This window comes from Adiantum capillus-veneris, chromosome 18, assembly GCF_014529385.1.
Source record: "Adiantum capillus-veneris isolate H3 chromosome 18, ASM1452938v2, whole genome shotgun sequence".
Classification (NCBI taxonomy): Eukaryota; Viridiplantae; Streptophyta; class Polypodiopsida; order Polypodiales; family Pteridaceae; genus Adiantum; species Adiantum capillus-veneris.
The window spans coordinates 61,994,791-62,016,445 of NC_140948.1; positions in this window are offsets into that span (position 1 = coordinate 61,994,791).

Sequence of the window (21,655 nt, forward strand, 5' to 3'; positions counted from 1 at the left end):
GTTTGAAGATGTTGGACAAGTTGTGGAAGCATCTGTCTCTGTAGTTGATAGTCATCCAGAGGTGGAATGCATTGACATTCTAGTTCCAATGAATCTAGAATTTCAACTATCTCCAGGAGCATATGCATTGGAGCGCATGTCTAGAAACAAAGAAGAGACAATGTTTTCTCGAGGATGGAAGTTTGCAGAATCAAATCCAAATATCACAGCAGATCAACTTCAAAGCTCCATCATTGCCACACTACAACGAAAAAAGGTGAAAGCTTCACGACCACCATCCACAAAGAAGCAAGCAAAAGTGCAGAAAGTAGAAGCTAAGCGAACTAGCTCCATTTTGGATGTAGACAAGGCATCTTTGGCATCCTCATCAACAGAGGGTTCAATGTCAAAGATGAGAATTGTGGATCCAGATGTTTTAGAAGCTGAGGCCATGAAAGGACAAGAAAAAGATACAGGTGGAATGAATAAGTACATAAATTATTTTCCTTTCCAATATAGGGAATTTGATATCCCTATTCAAAATTGTTGGCTTGCTCCTGATCACTATAATGCACGTATTATGGATAAAAAACACGCTGAAAGTGTGTTATTTGGATTTTCACGGAGTACGACCAAGCCTGCAGCATGTGCATATTTGATGCCTGTTCGAAATGCAAAATCAAAGAAGGGGACTCCTTTGGCAGTAGAAGAGGTAGAGGAGCAAAAAATTAAAGATTATCATTATTGGATTCTTGATGGGCAGCATTCAATCTATGCTGCAAAAGTTTTGCTTCACAATGAACAAAACAACAAAGAGATCTTTGAAAGACTGATTAGCGTGTATAAATTTAGAAAGGCTCGCATTGTTGTGAATGCTCCTCCATTTGTTGCAACTGCTATATCTGCCATTGCAAATGAGGAGGCTCAGGCATTGTATGTCAAGCAACCTTACAGCCAAATATTGAGACATTTACGGAGTCAATGGATCTTCGCAGGACGACCACCAAAGGCAGCAAGTGGAATTGCAGAGGGACATGCATCTCGTGCCGGATGGGATGTAAGTTATTTTCTTTGTCTTTTTGATAGTGTTTAATTAACAAATCTTGCTCAATAGTTTAATTATTTCTCTATTTCTTTTCAGGGTTTTCTTCGATTGGCAAGAATGAGTGCAGCAGCAAGTTGGATTGCTAAACAGGCACACATGGTCACCTACTCTGATTTAGTTTATGATTGCTGGATAGAAATCATTGAAAATCTAGAAGAGGAGAATAAGAAACCCCCAACAACTGTATTTAGATATCTTTGTGGCCTTGAGGAATCAGAGGTAAAGACTATTCAAGAAGAGATTAGAGATGAGAAGATTTTACTGTCAAAGAGTGCAAAGGATGGTGATGCAACTGACATGTATGATCGAATCAAGCAGTTGAAGCAAGACAAATTGATTCAAGATGCACTTCTTGAAGGCTTCAACAATTTGAATGAGTCTTCACCATGTAAAGACTGGGAGGAGGTGGTCAAAATGTATAACATCAATGATGTTGTTTATAAAACAATTTTAATGCTATGCGAGGAATGGATCAGATCTAGTTTGACGCGTGGAACAAAGAAAATGGCTTTTCCAGATGGAGCAATAAAATACATGCAATGGGCAATTCACCTTCAAAAGGAGAAAACTGAGCCTAGAGATTTGCCATGGTCAATCTATGTGGTGAGCCTACAAATGGAAGGCAATCTCTACTTGATGCGCCACTTCAATAATAAAGTGCCTATTGGCTTATGTGTTTTAGATATGACAAAAAACGTTGGAGGCAATTTGAAGTGGAGTGAGGAGACATTTAACAATGCTTTGGATGGGATCTTGGCTATTGCTGGAGGGTCAACAGATCCTGGATTTGTCTTTCTTGCATTTGTGGATTTCACTAACTTCACAAAATTGCAATGTGCCTTTCACGCCATGGGAGATAATTTGAGCTACCATTGTTGTGGTGCATTGCATCACTTTCCATCAGCTCCTTGCAAAGGAGCAATTCAATTCCTAACAGTTATTGCCTTCTTGGGACAAGGCAATGCATTTGAAGACCTGAGAAGAAGATCAGAGGAACATCCCATGCCAATTGATTGTTCTCTTCTTCAAGTAGCAGATAACGATATGTCAGATTTGCAATATTTGGAGGCCAAAAAAAGAGCTTTGGTCAAGCACTACATTCGTACATATTGTTTTGAAGACCGCAAGCTTGTTGATGTTTTTGGTGATGGCTCCTTGGTTGCACAAGAAGGAATACAACAGAAAAAAGAAGTCATCTGCTTAATTGATAGTGTGGAGGAGGCAAAAAGCATGGAGACCATGCTGCTAGACTTTGTTAAGTCTCATGAAGATATAGAAAAATGGGCTGGACTTCAACAATCCACTTCGCAATCAGGCGACATTGTGCCTGTTACAGAGGAGTGCTCTCCACAAAGAGAAGAAGAACAACAACAACACCATCCTGTGTCAATGGAGGACTTTTTGGAAATGGAGACACGTATGTTTTGAGTTTCTTGTGCATGTTAGTGTTTCTTGTTACTGATTTGATACTCTTAATGTTAGATTTTGCTTTATATAGTATTGATTGAGCTTGTATTTTTTATCTCAAGCATTCAAGGTTTGAATGTAAATAGTAAATTACTTGAGTTTTTGAATGGTGGATCTGTAGACTAAAACTAAAACATTTAATACTCACAAAGACTTAATTACTTAAGAGCTTGAACTCAATAAGTTTTGGACCTTTTATCAATACCCCCTTGATATGATACATTAGATCGTAGCATGGTTAAATGGTGATGCTTCATAAATTGAACCTAGCTTAGACAGGTGCTGGAGCCTAAATTTAAACTAACCTTGCTAGAAGGGAGCTTATGTTTGGACTTTGAGAAATAGCATAAGTAATCAATTAGAGCATAGATTAGACATGTGGTGGTGGCCGGCCTTAGAGACCAAAATCTTAATGAGCTTGGAAAGGTATTTAAGTACTGCAATTTACTTAGTTTTAGTACTCATTAAATGCATAGCTTGACAAAAGGTGGACCTTACATGGATCCTAATTTCAAGAGGTGTGGTAGACCTTCAAAACAAGCTCATATAGCTTGGACATGTGGTAGACCTTGCATGAAGACTAGTTTAGACAAGTGTGGTACACCTTGTAACCAACACCCATTTGTTATATTAGCTTGGACAAGTGGTGGACCTTGCTTTTATGTTTCAATGGAGCATATTTTGGACAGGTGGTAGACCTTGTTTCTCTCCATGCTTCAATGGAGAGAAACTTTAGCTTGGACAAGTGGTGGACCTTGTTTTTATGTTTTAAAGGAGCATATTTCGGACAAGTGGTAGACATAGTTTCTCTCCATGGTTCAATGGAACCCACCTCAGACAAGTGAAGTACCTTGAAACCAAACCCCCATAATACAACCTACTAAATAGGTTGGAAAATTGGTGGATATGAAACCATCCATGATAGAGCATAGTATAGGTGAAAACGTAGTGGTCCTTATATCAATTACCCATGCATAGCTTGGACAAGTGGTGGACCTTGATTCTCTCTATGTTTCAATGGATCCTATCTTGGACTAGAGATATATCTTACTTAGTTCCATGCTTCAATGGATTGTAGCTTGGATAAGGAGTGGAACTTCAAACAAAACTCCACAGCATAGCATATATTAACAATTCATGGGTTTTATAGAGATTGTCCTGCCTATTTTGGAGAGTTGGTACACCTTTATTCTCCATTCTTCAATGGATCTGAGGTTGGACAAGCGGAGCTGGAGAAGTGGTCAACCTTAAAATGAAACCTCCCATGCTACAACCCATCATAGATCGTATATGTAGTGGACCTTGAAACTCTTTTATGTCCCTAGCTTAGAGAAGCATTGCACTCTTGATTATCTCCATACATGAAGGCAAGGTTGGACAAGTGGTGGACCTTCAAACCAGAATCTCTATGCAATAATAGGCAAGTGGTGGAGCTTGTTTTCTCCTGTTCCAATGGAGCCTAGCTTAGACAAACAATGGAGCTTGCTTCTCTCCATGTTTCAATGGATCCTAGCTTAGAAAAGTGGTGGAGCTTTGCTTCTCTCCATGTTCCAATGGACCATAGCTTAGACAAGTGGTAGACCTTGAAAAACACCCCTCGTATACAACATATTATGGGGTTTTCATGTTTCAATGGCTCCTAGCTTGGACAAATGGTAGAGCTTGCTTCTCTTTATGTTTCAATGGATCCAATCTTAGCCAAGGGGTGGACCTTGAAACAAGAATCCCCCCCCCCCATGTACAACGTATTATGGGTTTTGAAAGCACTGGGAGAAAATAATAGCTTTGATAAGTGGTGGACCTTGCTTCTCTCCATGCTTCAATGGAGCCGAGGTTGGACACATGTTGGAGAGAAGATGGTTGCCCATGAAATAAGACCATGCATGCTATAATCAATCATATGTTGTACACATGGTGGACCTTGCAATTGTTTTATATGCCTAACTTGGACAAGTGGAGGACCCTTGATTACCTCCAGATATCAACAACAAGCCAAGTTTGGACAAGTGTAGTACCACCAAACCAGAATCTATATGCTACAATAGAGTATAGGTAGGACACGCGATGAACCTTGATATCAAACCATCCATGCTACTAGAGATGATAGGTTTCACATGTGGTGGAACCTTGTATCAATGTTCTATGTGTAGTTTTTGACTAGTGATAGACCTTGAAACTAATCCCTCTAGGCTACAAGAAAAAAGAGATGGATGAGGAGGCTAGACTACTTTTGTTGCATCAATGCATCCCATGTTACCACATATACTATAGGGTTCTTGGATAAGTGTTGGATCTTGTGTCAATGCTCCATGTCTAGCTTGGACAAGTGGTGGACCTTGGTTCTCTCTATGCTTCAAATGGGCAATAGATTGGAGACACAGTGGCCTTTTTTTTCCAATGATTTTATTTTTTGGAAACCTTGGAGGCACCATGTAAGAGGCACTCTAAGTCTTCCATACAATGGACCTATTGGACTATAAAATAATGATATCTTTCTTTGATATTGTCATTATTTTATGCATAATATTTTCTTCTTTTTGCAGACACAAAGGAGTTAAGTGATATAAAAACTAGATGTATTTCACACTATGATTGGCATGAAGATCCTTTTGGGACACCAACTTTTCCTATTCCCAAAGATGTAATTTTCCATATTAACGGTGTGGATTTTGAAGTGCGACTTTCATGTATTGAAGGAGCTGGTTATGGGCTATTTGTGCATACTACCCTGGAAAGTGGTTTGACTATTCTAAACTATGGAGGGCATAAGTATAGATTTCAAGACTGGAAAAAGATATGCAAAATATTTCCAAGAGCTTATAAATATTCTCTTCTAGAGGATCCAAACATAGAAGAAGAGGAAGATCAATCATACATTATTGGTTGTGTAGAAGAAGGAAACGTGTCGGGCTATATAAATAGTTCTCACAGTACAAATGTCTGTCCCAACGTACGCTATACATTTGATCCAAATTTGCCACCTTGGCATAAATGCACCTCTTCACACATCAAGTCAGAAGAATATGGCCATGTATGCATTGAGACTATTTGTCAAGTTGAAGCAGGAGAAGAGTTGTTTGCTGACTATAACTTTACTTGACATTGTAAAGTATTGTACATGGATGGAAATCTCAAGTACATGCATCATTTTCATTTTTCATGGATGAAATCTCAAGTGAATATAACATTTGATTATTGTTTAGTTTATGCTCAACGAGAATCTAGAGTGCTCTTATGCTTTGTGTGTTGTCTAACATATTTGACTACCTTGGCCATAGAATCTTGATTCTACTCTAGATTTGTGATAAATCTTACCAAAATTTAATCAATGTCTAGGTTGGACAAGTGGTGGGGCTTCAAACATTACTGTCTTAAACAAGTGGAGTTATCTTACTTGAATAAGTGGTGGCCTTTGAATCCAAATCTAAGCCAAATCTCTAATTATTTTCTTGTAGTCTAGGTTGGACATTTGGTGGACCTTGTATCCATGTTTCCTCAACAAGGGTGGCTTTTAGTTTTCACTTTAAGTACTCATCTTTAATAAAGTGTAGGATGGAAAATGTTGAGTTAGTAGATTGTATTTTAGACAAGTGGTGTTTGGTGTACGAATGCTGAAAATGGTTGCAAGGATTCTAACAACGACTTTACCTTAAATAAATTTCTTACTAGGAGTTCTACATATAAATATGGTGAATAAAATTCTAGTGGTTTTGAGATACCATTTGTGTGTGTGTTTTCTTAGATTCACAAACTGGGATGGATAACGCTCCTATGGTTCAGTCAACAACTATAGAATCCATAGATTCTATGGTTTCTAAAGTGCCCAAGATGGATGATATTTCTATACTAGAGTCTAGTGTTGTGCAACTTGAGCAAGCTTCCAATAATGAGAACCAAGAAATCGATGCTTCAAAAATGCAACATACATCAAAAGAGACTGAAAAGTCCACTCACGAGCTATTGCCAATTGGTACTACGTCATGTAGCGTAGATGTTGAGAAATCCATGCTTACAATTATATTGGATTTAAATGGTCTATTGTTGAAACGTTCCCCTCAACCATCCTCACACCACAACTCAGTGCAAATGGATTCAAAAAGATATATTATACTCAGGCCAGGTTGCATCCAATTCTTGAAGACTATTTTACAAAGGTTTAATGTTGCAATTTGGTCGACAGCTACTAGGAATAATGTGTATCAAATCCTTGCAGCACTAAACAACTTAGCTGAGGATACATTGCCTTTCTTTGCAATTTGGTCGCAAGATGTTTGCTACACCGCTCAAACTCAAAAATTGTTTAGACCCGACAATCCAAACGTTGAGGCAATGTTCAAGCCTCTAGCCAAAATTGCCATGGGGTTTGAATGTGATCCACAAAGAACAGTGCTTATTGATGACTCTCCTTACAAGGATGTATTTCACCAGCAAACAATTGCATTTTTCCACCACAATTTGATGCTGAGAAGATGGTTGACAATATGCTCTTGGAGGAGCTACTGCCATACTTGATTCAGCTTGATGAGAGAAGGGATGTGCGTGATTTAATTGCTTCTAATCGTTATGGACAACCTATAGTGACAAATGATAGTGAATACAAACAAATCATGGAGTATTGGAAGCAGAAAAATGATGTTTGGTCAGCTAAGGTGTTCTTTACAAGAAGAATACCACCTGCAAAAGGTGACAGAGATGAAACTATCATTGAAGATGCAAGTGACACAAGCCACCGCAATGAAATGAGAAGAGCCCAAATACAAGAGATCTTGGCAAAGGAGCGTACACCCATTGAAAGCATGAAGGCGTCACAATTGACCACTTTAGCTAGGCAATTGGGTTGTAACACAAAAGGAGTTTTGAAGGCAACCACAGCAAAGGCTTATATAAATAAGGTGAAAGCTGAGAACAATCTTCTAAGGCTGGATAGAAAGCAACCCTAAGGTACTAGTGACATGTCATATATTCTTGATACACATGCTTGAACACTCATGTGCATGGTATCTAACAAATCTTTCTTTTTATTCCTTCTTGCAGGATCTTACAAAGGATACTACTAGATGGAGCTCAATCAATAGAGATTTTGATATTTTTGCTCAAAATAATGAAGCAGTCACCTACATTTTTTGTTTATCAATTTCTTGAGAGACTTTATTTAGTTTGTAATCATCAAATGAAATGAAAAGTATCCTTCTTATTAAGATTGTTGATCTTTTTCTTGTTCAAACCTTTCAATTGTGATTTATAGTTTTGTTAGCATGAGATTGTGCTTTTTTAGTTTGAAAAAAACTGTCAAAGATCCAAGTCTTTTTGGCTTTACTTAAGTTATTAATTGTGAAAGATCCAAGTTTTTTTCTTTACTTAAGTTATTGATTGCCTATGTAATAGTCCTTAAAACAATATCGGATGGCTTTCTTGCTCCCATGTCTCACATTGGTCTTTAGGTAAGACAAGTGGTGACCTTGAAAGTATGGTCTATATCTCGATCAAGTGAAGAGACATGAAGCTTAAATATCACTACTATGTATCTAGTGTTAAACTCCATCGAGACAAAGACTAGATAGCCAAATTGCAGTCGAGTTTAAGTGAAAAATCCATTTGAGCTAAGGTAAAACTTATAGTGCCTCATTTTTCTAGGATTCTACCCCATCAAGGAAGTTAGAATCTAGCACAAACCAATTAAGACTCTTTTGGAGCCTAGATAGGACAATTCGTGGAACTTATGAAACTTATTATTGAGTTAGAGTCTAGTTTAGATAAGCAAAAGATCTTCAAACCAGCACTTGGTCTTACTATTCAATATTCAAAGTCCCTTGAAGCTAACAAATTACATACCCACTTGTAACCTAACTAATGAGTAATTATATAGATCTAAGCAAGTATATATAATGAGTCTTCAAACTAATAATCCAAGGGAAGAGAGTAGCAAGGTCCACTACTTGTCCAAGCTCAGCTCTAGACAACATAGAAAGATGCTAGTTCTACTAATTGTCTAATTATAGGCATGGAGAAATGATAGAAGGTTGACCACTTGTCCAACCTATCATCTCTAGTAAGATGGGAGGTTTGGCCTTAAGATTCACCATGTAACCAACCTATACATCATTGTATTATGAAGAGTAAAAAAAGCAAAGCTCCACCACTTGTCCAAGCTAGTTCTAAAATCCACATGGAGATAAGCAAGCTCCACCATTTGTCGAATCTCTCTTCCATTAAAACATGAAAAAACTCATCTATGTTGTACAGGGGGACTTTTTTCCAAGGTCCACCACTTGTCCAAGCTAGGATCCCTAGTAGCACGAGTGTTTTGGTCTCAAGATACACCACTTGTACACTCTATGTCATTATATTAAGAAGAACTATGTATTAAGGTCCACCACTTGTCCAACCTATAAGGTTATATCTTAAATGGTATCCTTTCTCACCACTTGAAATGCCCATGAGATGTTTTACACGGGGGTTTCATTCCAAGGTCCACCACTTGTCCAAGCTAACTCTATTCAAACATAGAGAGAAGCAAAGGTCCACCACTTGTCCAAGCTAACTCTATTCAAACATAGAGAGAAGCAAAGGTTCACCACTTGTCAAAGCTAGGCTCCGTTGAAGTATGGAGAGAAGTAACCTCCATCATTTTTCCAAGATAGGTGCCATTCAAACATGGAAAGAATCAAGATCTACCATGTCTCCGAGATTCTAGGCTCCATTGAAACACCCTAAAACCATGATATTTTGTACATGGGGTGTTTGCATTCAAGGTCTACCACTTCTCTAACGTATTATACCTAGTAGCATGAGTGATTTGGTCTTAAGATTCACCACTTATCCACTCTATGTCATTATATTAAGAATAACTGGGTGTTAAGGTCCACCACTAGTCCAACCTATAAGGGTATATCTTAAATGGTATCCTTCACCACTTATCAAGGTCCATCACCACTTTTCCAACCTATAAGGTTATATCTTGAATGATATTTTTCCTCATCACTTGTAATGTCCATGCTATGTTTTACAAAGGGGTTTTGTTCCAAGACCCACCACTTGTCCAAGCTAACTCCATCCACCACTTGTCCAAGATAGGCTCCATTGAAACATGGAGAGAAGGATGATCCACCATTTCTCCAAGATAGGTTCCATTGAAACATTGAGAGAAGCAATCTCCACCATGTCTCCAAGCTAGGCTCCATTGAAATACCCTAAACCCATAATTTTGTACATGAGGGGTTTACATTCAAGGTCCACCACTTGTCCAACCTATTATCCCTAGTAGCAAGAGTGGTTTGGTCTCAAGATTCACCACTTGTACACTCTATGTCATTATATTAAGAAGAAATATGTGTTAAAGTCCACCACTTGTCCAGCCTATAAGGTTATATTTTAAATAGTATCCTTTCTCACCACTTGAAATGCCCATGATATGTTTTACATGGGGGTTTCATTCCAAGGTCCACCACTTGTCCAAGCTAACTCTATTAAAACATATAGAGAAAGAAAGGTCCACCACTTGTCCAAGCTAGGCTCATTGAAACATGGAGAGAAGGAACCTCCACTGTTTCTCCTAGATAGGCTCCATTGAAACATGGAGAGAAATAAGCTCCACCATGTCTCCAAGTTGCTAGGCTCCATTGAAATACCCAATACCCATAATTTTTTGTACATGGGGGGTTTACATTCAAGGTTCACCACTTGTCCAACCTATTATCCCTAGTAGGTTTGGTCTCATGATTCACCACTTGTCCACTCTATGTCATTATATTAAGAGGAATTAGGTGTTAAGGTCCACCACTTGTCCAACCTATAATGTTATAGCTTGAATGGTATTTTTTCTCACCACTTGTAATGCCCATGACATGATTTACATGGGGGTTTTGTTCCAAGGTACACCACTTATCCAAGATAAATCTATTGAAACATAGAGAGAAACAAAGGTCCACCACTTTTCCAAGCTAGGCTGCATTGAAACATGGACCTTAATACCAAATTATTTCTAGTAGCATGAGTGATATTTTGTACATGGGGCGTTTACATTCAAGGTCCACCACTTGTCCAACCTATTTCCCTAGTAGGTTTGGTCCCAATTTCACCACTTATCCACTCTATGTCATTATATTAAGAATAATTGGGTGTTAAGGTCCACCACTTGTCCAACCTATAAGGTTATATATTGAATGGTATTTTTTCTCACCACTTGTAATGCCCATGATATGTTTTACATGGGGTTTTTGTTCCAAGGTCCACCACTTTTCCAAGATAACTCTATTTAAACATAGAGAGAAACAAAGGTCCACCACTTGTCCAATCTAGGCTCCATTGAAACATGGAGAGAATGATGCTGCACCATTTATCCAAGATAGGCTGCATTGAAACATGGAGAGAAGCAAGCTTTACCATGTTTCCAAGCTAGGATCCATTGAAACACTCTAGGGGGTTTTATTTCAAGGCCCACCACTTGTTTAACCTATTATCCCTAGTAGCATGAGTGGTTTGGTTTCAAGATTCACCACTTGTACACTCTATGTCATTATATTGTGTTAAAGTCCACCACTTGTCCAACCTATAAGGTTATATCTTAAATGGTATCCTTTCTCGCCACTTGAAATGCCCATGATATGTTTTACATGGGAGTTTCATTCCAAGATCCACCACTTGTCCAAGCTAACCATATTCAAACATAGAGAGAAACAAAGGTCCACGACTTGTCCAAGCTAGGCTCCATTGAAACATGGAGAGAAGGAACCTCCACCATTTCTCCTAGATAGGCTCCATTAAAACATGGAGAGAAGTAAGTTCCACCATGTCTCCAAGATGCTAGGCTCCATTGAAATACGCAAAACCCATGATATTTTGTACATGGGTGATTTACATTCAAGGTCAACCATTTCTCCAACCTATTATCCCTAGTAGGTTTGGTCTCACAATTCACCACTTTTCCACTATATGTCATTATAATAAGAGGAATTGGGTGCTAAGGTCCACCACTTGTCCAGCCTATAAGGTTATACCTTGAATGGTATTTTTTCTCACCACTTGTAATGCCCATGACATGCTTTACATGGGGGTTTTGTTCCAAGGTTCACCACTTGTCCAAGAAAATTCTATTGAAACATAGAGAGAAACAAAGGTCCACCACTTTTCCAAGCTAGGCTCCATTGAAACATGGACCTTAATACCAAATTATTCCTAGTAGCATGAGTAATATTTTGTACATGGGGGGTTTGCATTCAAGGTCCACCACTTGTCCAACGTACTTTTCCTAGTAGGTTTGGTCGCAAGATTCACCACTTGTCCACTCTATGTCATTATATTAATAATAATTGGGTGTTAAGGTCCACCACTTTTCCAACCTATAAGGTTATATATTGAATGGTATTTTTTCTCACCACTTGTAATGTCCATGATATGTTTTACATGGGGATTTTGTTCCAAGGTCCACCACTTGTCCAAGCTAGATATGTTCAAACATAGAGAGAAACAAACATGCACCACTTGTCCAAGGTAGGCTCCATTGAAACATGGAGAGAATGATGCTCCACCATTTATCCAAGATAGACTCCATTGAAACATGGAGAGAAGTAAGCTCCACCATGTTTCCAAGATGCTAGAGTCCATTGAAATACCCAAAACCCCTGATACTTTGTACATGGGGGTTTACATTCAAGGTCCACCACTTGTCCAACCTATTATCCCTAGTAGCATGAGTGGCTTGGTCTCAGGATTCACCACTTGTCCACTCTATATCATTATATTAAGAAAAATTGGGTTTCCATATCTAAATGGATCTTTGCTTGGATAAGTGGTAGACCTTGAGACCTAAATACCCATTCTACACTAGAGCATTGGTTAAGCCTTATACACTTCAAGCATACCTTTAACAACAAGTAGTAGTTATTAGTTGACTTAATCTAGTTGAACTCCATGGTATTGAGACTAAGAGAGAGTGTAGCATAAAAAAGAGTCAGGATTTTAATTTGACTTTCTTTCTATTAATGAGTAGATCATAGATGGATTTTGGTATCTAATAAAACCTTAGGGTAGACAATGTAAAAATCATGTCTATTGTTGTGTTTGCATTAAGTGTTCTTGTTCTTTAATTTCAGAACCATTACAGAAAAATGGATTGGCTATATGCTGGCATAAATTGAAGAAAACTATTGAATTACCCATCCAACCTCCTCCAAGACCTTGTCCAAGGAATGAATCACCTCCTTATCACCTACCACTTGCTTTCAAGGACATCAAAAGAGTACTTATCTTGGATCTAGAGGGGTTACTTCTCAAGACAGTTGAAATGAAACATGGAGATTCTATGCCATCTTGGGCTCAACACATGCGACTTGTGGAGGACAAAGATGAAGTTTATCATGTGGTGCGACCAGACGCACAAAGTTTTTTGGATTTTTGTGCTGAATACTTTGAGCTATGGATATGGAGTTGCTATAACTTAACAAGGGTGCAACGCATCACACAAAAGTGTTTTCCTGAGCAGTATACCAAGTTCAAGGTGTTTATGAGTAACAAAAATTGCCAAAATCCAAATATCATGTTAGGATTTACAAGGGTTTATCACAAAAATCTGAGTGATATTTGGAAGATATTTGAGGATTTGGATGCAAACAATACCTTAATTTTTGATGACACTCCATATAGGGTGATGTGGAACATGCCAGGGACATATCTTATATTTCCAAAGATGTGGAGGCAAACTTCCGAGCAACTTCAAAACTTCTTGCAGAGAACCATAATTCCATGGTTGGTAGGATGGTTGTATGCAAGAGATAAGAGAGTCTATACATATAACACAATTGTAAATCAGTATAGTGATTCTGAGACAAATTATGTCCTTGGTGTGTACTTGTCAACACGAAAGCATTGAATAAATATGGCTATAAGATGCTTTTTTTATTCTAGTGTGTATCTTTCAACATTTGTATAATTTGATATAGTCTTTTTTTTTATATAAAAGGTGTGTCAATTTTATGAACACTTGAATGGAGTGCACCCTACTCTAAGGGGACTTCAATGTACTATTGGAGTGCATCCTATTGTAAGGGGACTCTGATGTATTGCTAGAGTGCACCCAAATTTTTGGGGACTCATTTTTTATTTGATTGGGGCCTATGTTGGGTCATATAGTAAAAGAAATTCATTTTTTGTCAATTCATATCGAGGTTGCATTTATTTGGAACTATGAAAGAATTGATGTTTGATGTCAAAATAAAACTTGTAAGTGTGGATCAGAGAATTCATGGACTTTAAATATGTGAGAGGGATCTTTTTCTTGGGCACAAATGTTTGCTTCAAGAATTTTGTCATTACATACTTTATGTGAAAGAGTTTTAGAATCTAAAAGACTTTGAAAACAAAACTATGGAATCTAAGTGCATGTATTCTTGAATGGCTTGAAAGTTGATGTATACATGCATGTCGCCTTGATGAAGATTTAGATCTGACAAGATGGAAAGATATAATTCTTGGACGTTACCTTTGTCAATTTGGTAATAACATATTTAACTTTCTTTTAATATGGGTGGAAAATATATTATTATGTGCATTTGGAAAATATATTATTATTTGCATATTTAACTTTCTTTTAATATGGGTGGAAAATATATTATTATGTGCATTTGGAACCTAATTGCTTGACCTTCAAACCAAGATTCCTATGTTATTTTTTCATATACTTTTTTATACTGAATTAAGATTGTGGATGCAAGGTCCACCACTTGTTCAAGCTAGATCTAAGAAAGTATATATACTGAGTCTTCAAACTAGTAAACCAAGGGGAGAGAGAAGCAGGGTCCATCACTTGTCCAAGCTCATCTCTAGACAACATAGAGAGATGTTATGTCTACTAATTGTCCAATATAGTCATGGAGAAATGATAGAAGGTTGATCCACTTGTCCAACCTATCATCTCTAGTAAAATGGGAGGTTTGGCCTTAAGATTCACCATGTAACCAACATATACTTCATTGTATTATGAAGAGTAGAAAAGAAAAGCTCCACCACTTGTCTAAGGTAGTTCCAAAATCAACATGGAGAGAAGAAAGCTTCACCATTTGTCCAAGATAGGCTCCATTAAAACATGGAAAACCTCATATATGTTGTACATGGAAGCTTTTTTCCAAGGTCCACCACTTGTCCAAGCTAGGATCCATTAAAACATGGATAGAAACAAGGCTCCACAACTCGTCCAACCTTTATAGCTGCAAAGTGTACCGGTTGTCTAAACTAGGCATGGGAAAATAATAGAAGGTCCACCACTTATCCAATATATTATCTCTAATAGCATGGGAGGTTTGGTCTCAAGATTTAGGAATTGGCTGACCTGTATTTCATTGTATTATGATGAATTTGGTTTTAAAGTCAACTACTTATCCAAGCTATAAGTTTATATCTTGAATGGTATTCCTTCCCATCACTTAGAAAACCAATGATATGTTGTACATGGGAGGGTTTGTTACAAGGTCCACCACTTGTCCAAGCTAGTTTCATTGAAACATGGATGAAGACAAGCTCCACCATTTGTTAAAGCTAGACTCCATTGAAATCTAGAAAATCCATTCTATGTTGTACATGGGGTTTTTGTTTTAAGGTCCAACACTTGTCCAAGCTAAGATCCATTGAAACATGGAGTAGAGAAACACTCCACCACTTGTCCAAGCTAGGCAACATTGATAGTAGTTGGTTTATTTTGAAGATCCACCACGTGTCTAAGCTAACTCTATTGAAACATAGAGAGAAGCAAAGGTCCACCAACTGTTCAAGCTAGGCTCCATTGAAACATGGACAGAAGCAAGCTCCACCATTTCTCCAAGATAGACTCCATTGAAACATGGAGAGAATCAAAGGTCCACCATTTCTCCAAGCCAAGATCTAGTTGTCCAACCTATAAGGTTATATCTTAAATGGTAATCTTTCTAATCACTTGGAATACCCATGATATGTTTTACATGGGGGTTTTGTTCCAAGATCACCACTTGTCCAAGCTAACTCTATTGAAACATAGAGAGAAGCAAAGGTCCACCACTTGTCCAAGCTAGTCTCCATTGAAACAAGGAGAGAAGAAAGCTCCATCATTTCTCCAAGATAGGCTAGCATGGATAAGTGCACCTTGAAACCAACCTTCCTATGAGGCAATAGAGCATATGCTACATATTTTATGTATGCCCCATGCCTCAAATTAAGAAGTTATAGATTAGAAGTGGACCTTGCTTAAATGTCACATGCAATAAATTAAGGAAAAATAGCCAAGTGGATTGTATTCCTCAATGGATCCTTGCTTTCACAAGTTGTGAACCTTGAGTCACTTTTACATTAACTTGGACAAGTGGTGGACCTAGAAACCAAGCTCTCCATGTTGAGATAAGTTGTAGGTAGGACATTAGAACATAGACAACGATAATGGATGCAATATACTCCTCTCCTAATAATCCAATTGATTGAAACCATGATATTTTAGTTGTTTTCATTGTGTATTGTATGTGCATAAAGTGGAATGAGACCTTAAGAAAACTCAAATTTTTGACAAAATCTCTATATTTTATACATGATATATTGAAAGTTGTCCAACCTGGGAATTGGGATTTTCCCACTTTACCTAATATGGTCTTACAACTTAGCTCAAAATAGGATGAAGATCGACACATCAAAGGAATGGTAATAGTCTAGTAAGGGTAGAATGACAGGATGAGGAGAGCGCAAGATTTCCCCAAGTCTCTTGGCTCCAAACAACAAGGCTATTCTTTGCTGATAAAAGATTTTTCTATCAATACAAATATTCACACGGATATGACGCACAAAATGGAAAGGAAACATGCGGGGATCATCATTCTCATTATTGGCATCCATACTTACACACAAGAGCCTAGCTTAGTTGCACCACCTTGGGACCAATGAGCCTGATCAGCCACAGAAGGTCAGCACCTCGGATCACTTCGACTCTTCCTGATGCATATGTGAAGACGTAAGGCGTGATGGCAACACTTTGTACAATGCTGAGCCTTTTAGCAAGCAACAAATGGATGCTATTACCATAATCAGCATGACGAATGAAAGTGACACCATTAATGTGCAGCACATCATCAACTAAGATAGTTTCCTTAGATTGAGATAACTTCTTGAAAATTAGCAACAAAGGTAGGGCAGGGAGGCTTTTCACCCGGTCTCCAAAGCACTTTGGACAATATCCAAAGTGATCTTCACGCGGACAGGAGGTTGTCTTGGGATTGGTGGTGTCTGGATTCATAAAGTGCACTGGGAGCACTCGCAGACGCGCGGCAATCTTGTAGGCAAGCCTTCGCCTCTTTGCTTCAGGAGGATTTAGGGGTGAGAGTCGTGGTTGCAAGTTGGAGGTTGAAGTTGGTTGCTCACTAGCCTTTTTCTTGCCTGTAGTGGTCATGTAATCCCTTATTAATGAGATTAAGCCAAATGTTACCTTACGCTTGAGCACGCGTTGCGGCCTTGGGCCACTTAGGTGTAGAGATGATCTTCCTCCTCTTAGTCGGCTCCTCAGGAAAGAGAGGTCTGGTGATGCTTTCTCTTCCCTTAATGTGTGTCACATTACCCTCGTGTATGTTGATGTAGAATATTTCAAGCTCGTGTGCGTTGGAGGTTTCTGGAGCACTCATAGTTGAGAGGAGAGGTATATCAAGCTCTTCTTCTCACTCTCCTTCGTTGGCGACGATCACAAACAAGGCATGTAGAAGAACTTACTTCTTGAATTTCAATGACACTGCAACCTGGTAACAAGACCTCGATGAAAGCTTTTAAGGCCTCTAAAGCCTCCTCCTCTTCTGTTCTCCAATTTTCAAACTCCTCACATCATTCGTCCATGTTGTAGATTGCACATCTTCATTGCTTGTGGACTGAAGGTCTGTGTAGCCCTCCTCTGTGGGGGCACCAAAATGATAGCGGGAAAAAGAGCACTAGAATCGGGTGGCCTCTGTACTCGTGCACACTCCACAAATCATGCCTCATGCAAACAAGCAAAGAACAACACAAAGGGGGCACCACCCTAAATTAAGAGGTTTAGGGACCTCACGCATAGTGCACATAGGCAAGTGAGACTTCTGGCATCATGATGGCATCAAAAAATATGGCAAAACACATAGAAGCGAAGCTTAGGGACCTTATGTAGCATATATATACACAAGACATCAGCTTAACAATACAACGGCATCTGATCATACATAACAAGGATATAGAGAAGCAAGCAAAGGATGGCATAATCCCTTGTCAAAAACAATCAACCCAGCAAGTAGGTATGATCCTACTAGCAACACATCAATACCTTAGAGAATGATGGCGAGGATGGTGGCCATGGAGCATGAGAGAAGACTCCTTATTTAGGTTTTAGGGCTAGTAATGTAGCATACTAGAGGGAGAGAGAGAGAGGGAGAGAGAGTAGAGCTCCATCCATAGCTCCTCGTTGTGAGCAATATCGTCATAGCTTCGTTGCTTGGTGAAGTGGGTGAAGTGTTGGTTTTGAGTGAGAGAAGGCCTCCTTATATAGGTTTTTGAGAGGGTTTAGGATTAGGGATAAACATGCTTAAATCCGTTGATTGGGGTTACTTTTTGCTTAGGGTGGTCAACAGATTGAGGTCACCTGATATGTCACCATCAAGATATTCTCTAGAGTGATGTGAGAGGGGAGAATAAATGCTGATTTTTCTGATTGTGACACATGGGGATAAGGCCTTGAACAGCATTTAAGAGCAGGTAAGGTGGATGTTGAAACTGGAGGTTCTGCACATGTCAGGGGGGACCTGCGGGGGTCCTCTTGAATATCAAATTCTCAAAAAATCCTCAACCATGGCTTCTTTTGACATGTGTTCTTTGAAAAAATCAGCATGTCTCTTTTCAACTCAAAAGTCTTTATCCCTGTTGACTCACCTTTACCATAAGATTTTCCCCTTTTCTCCTCCTGTAACTGCATTGTTGATGCCCAATCACTGCTTCTAGTAACAGTGAACTGTTACCTACCAAATACTTATGGTGCAGTAAAAAATATTTACCATGGGTAAAACAAGTTACTGTAGGTAAAAAGTGATTTGTATTTACCATGTAGGTGAAAAATATTTACTGTAGGTAAAAAATATTTACTGTCGGAAAAAAAAGTGAAAACGAAGTATGCTGTGCTGTGAGTCCACACGAACATCCTCGTGTAAATTTCACTAGAAATTCACACCTAGAATGGGCTATTCTGTAAGATATAGGTTGTAGGCATGCATAAGAGCTCATTCCCACGTATCTTCTGTCCATGGCACTTTTTACTCTTTGGTGCTTGTGAAGTAGATTTTTCTTCTCTTTCGAGATCCCTTGGACTAGAGTATCTTCATCTCCCCAACAACTGACTGTGCCTTTATGCATGTTCAGAAGGGGTCCTAAAAACCATGCATCATCAGCTAAGGACGAAGCTCGACCCGCAGGCGCATGGAAGCAAGCCCGAGAAGGTCACCTAATAAAAATGTAACCTATCACGTGAGTTCAACAGAAGGGTATTTAAAGTTCTTGAAACTTACAGAAATATATGTACAGAAGGGCATTATTTTTTCAAATTTGAAAAAAAATTATAGATTTTAAAAGAAAAGGGTACATTATATTCTTAACAAAAATTCACAGATAAGGGGTTTTACAAACATGTCTTGAACGCACGTGATATGGTAGTTTTATACATAGTGAACCCCCGGAGGAAGCAAGCATAGGGTGTCAATCTACACTTGACCGACTCTCGACTAATTCCTAAATAGGTCTCTACCCAATGTCTAAGCTACAACCTTCAGGAGTGGATAAGGAGAGGTTTCCTACAACGCCTCTAAGAGCCAAATACCCATCAAACGTTCTCAAAACGGCACAGAACTTGAAGGAGACCCTACTAACACCAATAGGTCGCCCTCCCTAAGGTCCATGAACCAAAATCCCAACCCTAAACACCTAGTGCAAAATCACGTAGGATGTCTCGCCAGAATTTGCAAGTCGTCGTTTCCAAAAACTAAAGTGCCTAATGTGTAGCTCTACTCAATGCGAACGCGTGGATATGCTGAACTGCGAAAACGGATAACGTATACTCACCGAATCACCAGATGAAGCTCGCGGATCGAGCTTGCAAAACGAGACCGTATGCCCACAATGTAGGTATTGGCGCGTAGCTCTCGTCGGGGGCAACATGTTGCACTTCTCGGCACTCGATTCCGACCACCAATGTGCGCGTAGGGTCAAGAAGAAACTCTCACTCTCTCTCGTACACAGTACGCTCACTCATAGATAGAACTTTTTTAAAAATGACAAAAGGTTTTTTTCATTAAGGTCAAAAAGTGGTAAAAACACCTTACAATCTCAAACCCTAATGTTCCAATGTAACCATCTACTCAATCTAAATATCAAAAATGGGATACAATCTGGAAGCTTCTATAAGCACCACTATTTCTCAATAAATGAATAATTACAAAAACAATATTCCGCCGAGCTCCATAGGGTGTGTCCCGCTGCTAACAAATTGTTGTCATGTTCTCTAATTCTCTCTCTTGCAAAAGTATTGTTCATGCCAATTTAATTAAGTGTAATGGTTATGTTGCTATCGCTAAATAAGTTCACCCTCTATGTTCTCAAAGTAGTCTCATGAAAATGCTCATTGTAGTTCTCTTAATTCTGTTATTCTCAAAGTTCATAGGCCGTTTCCACTACATTGGTATCAAAGCTATTGGTTTCTCTTTTCTTGATTAGAAGAGAGGTCCTTAATTTTTCCATGAAATGTTGGGCCTGTTCATTGCAATAGGGGAAGTGGGACAGAGATCTATTATCCTGGTTGAGAAGGACTTAGTTCTAAGTACACCGTTTGGAACTATAGTCTTAATAATGGAGCCTATTGGGTCTTGCCTTTGGATTAACCATTATTGATCTACGAGCAAGCTCAATTGAAACCATAATCAACTTAGCAACATTAGACTCTATCCACTAGTCTTTGCAATCAATAGTGTGTAAACCACGGGTGTGGTTGCTTGAGGACTAATTTCAAAGATAAAGAAGAGTAGAGACTAAGGTTTTTTAGGGTACCAAAGCACAAAGTAATCTGTATATAAGTTTAATTATCATGACTAACAATAACCAAGAGAGTAGAATGAACATTGATAACATAAATTTTTCACATGAAGGTGCTAATGATGATGCCCCCATGATTGTTAATTATCTGGTTACTAGGTTGCAGCAAGCTATGGGCAACCCTGCTTTGCAAGCCGAAGTTACTCAACAAATTTGTGCTTATGGGATTTCCCTTCCTCTCCAAGAGGAGAGAGAGCTTAGGAGGATAACACTCCCAAAAGAAGACTCTCTCCCATTAGAGAGTAAAAATCCAAAGAGCAAGAAAGAAGCAAATCCCTAAGTTCCTCTAAAGATGCGGCTCCACAAAGACGGCGGTCTAGACAATCACCAACTTCTCCCAAGAGAAATAGGTCAACCCACAGTCCTTGTCCTTGTCACTCCAAAAGAAAAGAGAGGAAGCAAAGGAAGAAAAGGGCAAGAAAGAGGTCACCCTCTTCTCCTTCTTCTTCACCTTCCTCCTGTTCTGACTGTTTAGGGTTGCAGGAAAACACACACAGCTTGGAGAAGACGAAGGAAACTCAATGCATACAACAAAGAGTATATTACTTAGTGTGCAATGGAAAAATAGATAGCCCTAGAATTATGGGCGTATATACAATGCATGGGGGAAAACAAAATCCTAGTGAGGGAAAAAATGCCCTGGCGGTCCTAAGTGTGTTCACACACATCATTACCATGTCATGTATATAGTAACAAATCCCCCCGGAGTGATGCGGTGAACAAGATCTGGCACATGAGTAAAGGGAAGTGACATTCCCTGAGGACATGATCAATCGACAAAGGGGAGTAAGCCCAAAGCTTTGAGGAAATCTTCAAACTTCTCACGAGACAATGCCTTTGTGAAAATATATGCAAGGTTGTGAGAACATGAAAAATTGGGTTCCTTGCAACTTTGTAGATAGTGTTGATAGTGTTGTTTCTAGCACCCAAATCAGCCATAAGGTAACTGATCCATACACACTCAACCATAGATGTGAAGACTGCCATATACTCAATTTCATAGCTAGAAGT